Below are 8,853 nucleotides of genomic sequence, written 5' to 3'. Positions count from 1 at the left end.
CGGTGTTCTTATTTCAATTTCCAGGAGTGTAGTTTGTCCACCCCAGGAATCTAACATTAGACAAAACTTGTTATTAGCAACGAATTGTTTTAAAACATTCTCAAGAAAAGTTCTGTAAATCGTATTTGTCAATTTCCCGGATTTGGAGCGAGTAATGCATACATTTTTCAACGAGTCGGTTAAGCGATTGACCTCTTCTGTAACCCGAGGACCAAATGTAACATTCATTTCTTGTATACACAGGAAAATCTTAGACAACACTTATGAAATAGCTGTGATGGCGTATTAAGCCGTGTACGAATGTATTAGTTTTTTTAATTTTTTTTTTTACTACCAACTGCGACAAGTGTTCGTTTTCCTTCCTTATGCGATAACGTGCGTCGAATGTTCACCTGATACTCACATCCTGTTTGATCAATGTTGATCATGTAATCACGATTAAAACCGGTCGTAAGTGAGGCCGTTTGCGTGCTGAAAAGAGCCGCCACTTTCTGTATATCTTCTATATCTGCAGCGGATAGGCACTTGGTGCAGGGAGTGGCCACTGACCCTTAACATAGACAAATGTAATGTATTGCGAATACATAGAAAGAAGGATCCTTTATTGTACGATTATATGATAGCGGAACAAACAATGGTAGCAGTTACTGCTGCAAAATATCTGCGAGTATGCGTACGGAACGATTTGAAGTGGAATGATCATATAAAATTAATTTTTGGTAAGGCGGGTGCCATGTTGAGATTCATTGGGAGAGTCCTTAGAAAATGTAGTCCATCAACAAAGGAGGTGGCTTACAACCTCGTTCGACCTATACTTGAGTATTGCTCATCAGTGTGGGATCCGTACCAGGTGGGTTGACAGAGGAGATAGAGAAGATCCATAGAAGAGAGGCGCGTTGCGTCACGGGGTTATTTGGTAAGCGTGATAGCGTTACGGAGATGTTTAGCAAACTAAAGTGGCAGACTCTGCAAGAGAGGCGCTCTGCATCGCGGTGAAGCTTGCTGTCCAGGTTTCGAGTGGGTGCGTTTCCGGTTCAAAAATGGTTCAAATGGCTCTGAGCACTATAGGACTTAACATCTGAGGTCATCAGTCCCCTAGAACTTAGAACTACTTAAACCTAACTAACCTAAGGACATCACACACATCCATGTCCGAGGCAGGATTCGAACCCGCGACCGTAGCGGTCGCGCGGATCCAGACTGAAGCGCCTAGAACCGCTCGGCCACACCGGCCGGCTGCGTTTCCGGATGAGGTATCGAATATATTGCTTCCCCCTACTTATACCTCCCGAGGAGATAACGAATATAAAATTAGATAGATTCGAGCGCGCACGGAGGCTTTCCGGCAGTCGTTCTTCCCGCGAACCATACGCGACTGTAACAGGAGAGGGTGTAATGACAGTGGCACGTTAAGTGCCCTCCGCCACACACCGCTGGGTAGCTTGCGGAGTATAAATGTAGATGTATATTTTCTATCTGCTTGTGGGACACGTGTATAGTGACGTGCCGTTGATGAATTTTATATTCCGATTTGAAATTACTTGCCCAAGATAATGGTGCAGCAAATGTAAAATTTTTGTTGGTCATATACTGGAACGATGCACCTGCAGCTCAATGCTGGAGTATTCTTCTTGTTACATTCTCGTTACGACGACGAGATTCGACAAATCGGTCGCATGTCCACTCATTTATCGCCTGGTATTTGTCGTATCTCATCCCTCCTTTAACGATATCATTTTCCCACAGTTTTATGTTCTTCTTCCTTTTCAGGGCTGTTGCTGCTCCATTCTGTGGAAAAATTTGGAAATTTGAGGTAGGTCTTAAGGAACAAAACTGCTGAGGTCATCGGTCCCTAAGCTTACTCTCTACTTAATCTAACTTAAACAAACTTACGCTAAGGACGACACACACACCCATGTCCGAGGGAGGACTCGAACCTCGGACGGAGAACGGGGGAACCGTGCGGACTGTGGCAAGACGCCTCAGCCGCGCGGCTACCCCGCGGGTGCTCCATTATTTTGCAGTGTTTGTAGGTTCCAATTTGGATGATTTCTGGCTAGCGCTACCGCCTCTACTTTTACTTCAAGGGGTATAGCGCCGTAGTTCAATCGTTTAGTAGCAGGTTCGTAATACTCATCGAGAATGGATGAAGGACAGATTGCCAGCAACGTGGACATTTCCAAAGTGATATGACTATTTTGCGATTCACTAGTCGCGATATCTTCCACTGGCACACCTTCTGCTTCTTCATGGTATTGTTCTTCAGAATCAGCAAAAGTCATTTCGTACGTCAGCTCCAAAAGTCGTTCGACGGTAGCCGCTCCTGTCAACCTGGAACGTCGATAAGCAGAATTGCCTGCTTCCGGCAGTGCATTGATAATACATCTGTCTTGCAACTCTTTTACAAACCAAAACACTGCATCGTTAACTTTCCGCTTGCTGTCGTATTTGACAGGCTCGAAACTATTATTTCAGCTCTGGTCGAAGGGTGTACATCCTCCATTAATTAGATTATGCAAACTGAAAGATATGACTCAACAAACAATAACCAATTACTGCGGCATAAACAGAAAATCATATTACCACAAACTACGAGGGCGGTTCAGAAAGTAACCTCCGATTGGTCACAGTGCGGGTTGTGGGGGGAGTAGCGACGCCATCTGTGCGTTCACGCACTCAACAGGTCAGTCGGCATCAAGCCGTGGTCGAGTGAACGTCGTACCTGCGCTAGTTTAGTTTTTGTGGCAGTTTGAAATGTGTGCTGCAATAGAAAACACCGCCAAATGTGAAGTGCGTGCTGTCATAAGGTTTTTTACAGCCAAAGGATATTCTGCAGCAGCTATTCATCGTGAGCTTTGTGCCATGTACGGACCAAGAGTTATGAGTGAAGGAGTTGTCCGTGAATGGGTACGTTTATTTAAAAGTGGACGAGAAAACGTTCATGATGAAGAGAGGAGTGGTAGACCATCATTGGTGACTGACGAACTCGTTCAGACAGTTGATGCAAAAGTTCGTGAAAATCGACGTTTCTCAATGTCGGAGTTGTCTACTGGTTTTCCACAGATTTCTAAGACTCTCTTGTACGAGATAGTGACAGCAAGATTGGGTTACCGTAAGTTCTGTGCACGATGGGTGCCCAAAATTCTTACCGACCACCACAAAACTCAAAGAATGGCCTCTGCATTAGACTTTCTGTCACGTTATGAGGACGAAGGAGAACCATTGTTAAACAGAATCGTGACCGGTGACGAAATCTGGATTAAGTACGTGAACCCTGAGACAAAAGAACAATCAAAGATGTGGGCACATTCAAATTCGCCTACCAAACCAAGAAAAGCCTCGCAAGATTTTTCTGCCAGAAAACTGATGGCAACGGTGTTTTGGGATGCCAAAGGGGTGTTGTTGGTTGAATTCATGGAAGGTGGTACGACCATTAATCAAGACGTGTACTGTGAAACAATAAAAAAGTTACGACGGGCTATACAGAACAAACGCCGTGGTATGCTGACTTCCGGTATCGTTTTTTTGCACGGTAACGCCCGTCCTCACTCTGCACGCAGAACAACGGCCCTTCTGGAGTCCTTCAAATGAGACGTTATCAACCATCCACCTCACAGCCCAGACCTGGCGCCAAGTGATTATCACCTCTTCATGCATTTGAAGAAATGGCTCGGGTCACAGCGGTGTGATGACGACGAAGAGCTCAAAGATGCGGTCACAGGCTGGCTCCAGGCACAAGCGGGTGATTTTTATGCAGAAGGAATTTCAAAGCTTGTGAAGAGATACGATAAGTGCCTCAATCGCTATGGAGACTATGTAGAAAAATAGTGCAAAGATGTAGTTGTAAGATGTATATATTAAAATATTTTTGTTTAACTTGGTGTATTTTTTTAAATCAACCGGAGGCTACTTTCTGAATGGCCCTCGTACATACAGGAGAAGTCATATGTTATTTACGGAAGATCACTGTATTCTTTCACGAAACACATTTTATTCGGCGGATTAACGATGAAAAATCATTAAATGTATCCTCGAGGTTTGCGGCAGCCTAACGATGGAAAACAACTCTCTCTGATTGACTTCTATAAGGTTTGTGCTGGGCACCCTCACTCTTCGAGGTTCACAACTGTGATATGACTAACAGTCAATCGGGGCAACATAACCCTCCCCACGTACATTCCGTCCCGTGCCTCGCTGTAAACAACCGTCGCGCGGTTGGCTATCTGTCGGCCCTTGTGAGGAATTCGCAGCACTCTTACTCGGAGTTGTTTTCATGTGACAAGGCTTAAAAGTTTAATTCTTAACTAATTTACGTCAGTTGGGAAATTAGTTTGCTTACCTTATTATTATTATTATTATTATTATTATTATTATTATTCCATGTTGAATTGCGCATCTTATTAACCCTCCTATCCCTACGAATTCTGACACAAAAAACTACAATTTAAAAAAGATGGAAACCATACAGTTTCCTCAAGATTCGAATCCGGGCTCTTCGCTTCCCAGCCAGTTAGCTTCGCCTTTGCGCTTTTTTTGTTTTTTTTTTTGTTTTACTATCAGAATGACTTGGTATTATCATGAAACTTCAGTAGACTATAGTGAAATCATCATGTAACATAATTTGCAAATGGGAGAAAAATTATTTGTGATTACAGAATAATAAATAAAAGGAGAAAGGAAAAAACACCGGGAACGTAGCTGACAAATCACCAACAAGCTCACATGATATGTAAAAAAAAAAAAAAAAATTACTCCGTCTTCAGGCCACGAGTGGCCTACCGGGACCATCCGACCGCCGCGTCATCCTCAGTGGAGGATGCGGATTGGAGAGTCGTGGGGTCAGCACACCACTCTCCCGGTCGTTATAATGGTATTCTTGACCGAATCTGCTACTGTTCGGTCGAGTAGCTCCTCAATTGGCATCACACCCAGAAAAATGGCAACAGCGCATGGCGGCCTGGATGGTTACCCATCCAAGTGCCGACCACGCCCGACAGCGCTTAACTTCGGTGATCTCACGGGAACCGATGTATCCACTGCGGCAAGGCCGTTGCCCCACATGATATGTATCAACAAATATTTTTATATGGTTTTTCTAGTCATTTTAATTTTTGTAATATTTTGCGTTTTTTATATATTTTTATAGCTTGTAATAGAATCTAAAAGCAGAAGGATAAACGAAACCAGATTACATTCGAAATAGCAAACTAAGAAAATTCCAATTTGACTGCAAGGATTTATACGCTTATATGTATCTATACTTCATCTATACACATTTTAAAATAGAACTGGAGCGATTCTGAGTCAAACCTCAAAACAAAACGAACAAGGAAACCAGGACAAGCCGAAGCAATCAGATGGGAACATACATAAGAAAGAAAAACAATTATCATCAGAAAAATTAAATTAACCAACACCTTGCTGACGGAAAACAAGATTCAAGATGTTCGCGAAGAGGTCTCGATATCGAGGCATTCGCAAGCATGTACAATTGGCAGTGATCATGTACTGCATGAAGTTCATGTGATCTTCCACCTCGCCTTCTACAACATAATGAACGAAATGTCCCAGCAACCACATAACAATATGGGTTTTCGATCGTGGAGGGAAAGAAGAATCTGGGCGCAATATGATATCCGTAGTGTATGTAGTCTCAGAAGATCGATGAGGAAGACCAATTGTGTCCTGATCCAAGACCAGTTTGCCATATGACTCCACAAGTAAAACGATGTCGTGTCGTATCTGGAGATGTACAACGATTACATAAATCCGTGTCACTAAGCCCAATACGCAAAATTCGCTCGCTGTTGAAATCAAATTATTTACTACCTGATACCACGAGGACGCTACGCGCATCGGCAAAATCGGAAGACTGATATTGAACCAAACTGTTGTCCAGGTCTTTCAACGAGGTTCGGGCAAGGGACTGCTTCCCAACGTGTCTTTAGGAATTTCATGGTGAGGACAGGTCTCCATAAGATGTCAGCCCCTAAATGGCTCACCGCAAGATAGAATTCACGAATGTGTTTGAACTTATAATTTATGCGACCAACATCAATATGAAATTCAAGACTAGCAGGACGGACACACAGAAATAAATGAGACGTGAATGTGTGAGTTTCTTGAGTCATCGTCAAAACAGTAAGCCGCACAAATAGCATCTGCGTCTTCCTTTCTATGTCAGTCAGGTCCAGCCACCCAAAGGCTTCGTGATCACCTCATATCCTAAGCGAAATATATATCTTTTCCATAAGAAACGACCATACAATTGTTGCAGTTTCTTCGCCATCATCGAGGGAAGCGGATACACTTTGTATGAGACATATGTATGCAGTATTCGGACTTTCTGGGGCAGAGTAAGAGGATGCTTTTCATGCTCTAGTATCGCTCCCGGAATTTTTCCCATAACAGACTTCCAATTGAGCGCCACCATATTGAGTGGACAACGACCGATGATGATACCGATAGACGTATGCCCTTGGTACAACCGCGTCATCAAAATCTCGTAAGGGAAGAAGCTTGCATTTACCTTCATTACGTTTTGCACCTGAACTCCGACAAAAATCATTGATTAAAGACTTCAGTCGAGGTATATCAGCAGGACTGCAAATTGGAACCACCACATCATCCGCGTATGCACGAACAGCTATAGTCCCGCCGGAAAGTGTCGAACCTGTCAGCTGGGATTCTAGCATCGGATGCTGAGGCTCCAGGGACAACAATAACAAAGTAGTTGACAGATTGCTTCCTTGAGGCACTCCCCACGTCCACCACTGCTGGCGGCTCACCTCCAACTGCGCAACGCTACGCGCTGTTAACAGCCAACTGCCCAACACTACAATAGCGACTATTGCAACAGTGCCGACTAGCCTCAGACTGCACACAGCACAGTCAGTGATTTTCATATTGAGCGCTACGTGGCGTTGCCAATAAAAAAAACCTAAACAACCTACTTACAAATGTACAGAAAATTAATAATCTATGTACCTCAACAGTCACTGCAGTAAAGTAACACAAGACTTTTTTCAACTTTCCAGTCAAGTAAATTTTTGCACTGCATGCACTTTACAGTAACAGCTTCTTCTCTGTGTATATTACAAACAGGTTTCTTGCACGTTACACAATAGAATCTTGTTTTTCCGATCTTTGTTTCTCTTGCTATCTTGACATCGTTGTGGCGTTGGTAACTTGGAACACTGGGTTTGGATCACTGCTGTAGGAATTGCAATACCATAAGCTTTCAGTGCATCTTGTACATCTTTATGAGGACCGTTGACATGTTTTGCTCTTTCTTCCATGTTGCCTTTGCTGAGTCCAAATGCCAGTTCAGTCGTGAAGAGTTTACGTCGGCTTCGTTTATTATTCTGCCATTCAGGAAATCTTTGAGTGTACAGAAAATATGCATTCAGTACTGCAATATCTATCATTTCCATGAAGATTCGTAGTGGCCACAGCCTCGTTCCTCTAACACAACTGTATTCTCTTGTAATTTTGTCCCCATTGTCTACAGCACCTTTGGTTTTGTTGCAGTACAGTATGATTTTGGGTTTGTGTTCACTTTCTTCACCACTCACTTGTCTCTCATTATGCTGAGTAGAGAGTAGTATTACTGCCTTTTCCATCTTTGGAACATAGGAAACTGGGATCAAGTCATTTGTGAAACCAAACATTGAAGAGTGAACTTCTCTCTTTCTGTCTGGCAAGAATTCCTTCGGAATCTCTTTCTTATTGGAACGCAAGGTACCAACCAATGTCGTGTTTCGTTTTATTAGTTCAGCAGCCAATGGAAAACTGGTGAAATAATGATCAGTTGTTACACCATGACCGTTATTCAGAAATGGTTCCATCAGTTCCAAAACAACTCTCTGTCCTTGATTCACTTCCCGAGTATTGTCCACCATTCCTGTGTAAATTTGCATCCGTAATAAGTAAGATGTCTTCACATCAGCACAAACCCAAATTTTAATGCCATACTTGCCAGGCTTGCTCTTCATATAAATCCTAAAAGGGCAGTTTCCTTGGTACGTTGCTAATCACTCATCAATAGTCACGTATTCATAAGGATAAAGTTGATGAAATTTGTCGAACACTACCCTGATGGCCTGTAGCTTGTCCTTGGTTCCTTCAATTATCTGTGCTCTTGTGTCTCTGTTGTCGAATCGCAAGAATTTCAGTATAGACATAAATCGGTTTCTTGACATGCAGCAGAAAAGAATGGTTGCCGAAAGGCAACATTACCTCCCCACAGATCGGAAGCACTTTTGCGATGTCCATAAGTTCTACCAGCTCCTATTAGGTCGTTTTGTTCGAAGAATGAGCTGCATTCCACAAAGAAATTACTCGTTTGGCTTCCCTGTCGTTTCTTCTACAATGATGCTCATGATTTCCGGTGAGATAAATAATAAAAATGACTCTGTTATTGTTTTGATTGTTTTTCCATCATTCACTGGGCCAGGTGTTACGTTCAAAATTTTTCGACGTCGATGCCACCCACATTTTGGTGGTTCACTAGAAAAGTGTAGTCCACTTCTAGAAACAAACAAATCTCCAATATCTTCGTCTTCTTCTTCTTCTTTTTCATCATCGTCCTCTTCTTCTTCTTCTTCTTCTTCTACTTGTTCACGTGAATGTGTAGTGTCTTCAGATATTTCATCATCAGCTTCATCTGATGCTACGATATGGTCTTTGTCAAGAGGTTCCGTATATTCATTCAGTTCATTATCAATGCCCCATTCATTTTCATCGTCACTGACATCAAAATTGTATAGAATTTCCATGATCTCTTCCCTAGAAAATCTTTTGGACGTCCTTACATGCAGTTGAAATACTGACTCGTGTAATGTCAGCTCAACA

General features: G+C 42.7%; 1 pseudogene; it reads right to left on the bottom strand.

Moving 5' to 3' along the window:
- Positions 1–4,937: 4,937 nt before the first annotated feature.
- On the bottom strand, positions 4,938–5,055 carry LOC124720097 (annotated as a pseudogene).
- Between the last annotated feature and the right edge of the window lie 3,798 nt (positions 5,056–8,853).

The sequence above is a fragment of the Schistocerca piceifrons genome, chromosome 1, assembly GCF_021461385.2.
Source record: "Schistocerca piceifrons isolate TAMUIC-IGC-003096 chromosome 1, iqSchPice1.1, whole genome shotgun sequence".
In the NCBI taxonomy this organism is placed as follows: Eukaryota; Metazoa; Arthropoda; class Insecta; order Orthoptera; family Acrididae; genus Schistocerca; species Schistocerca piceifrons.
The sequence above is the reverse complement of the archived record's forward strand: the minus strand, read 5'-3'. Positions and strand labels throughout refer to the sequence as shown.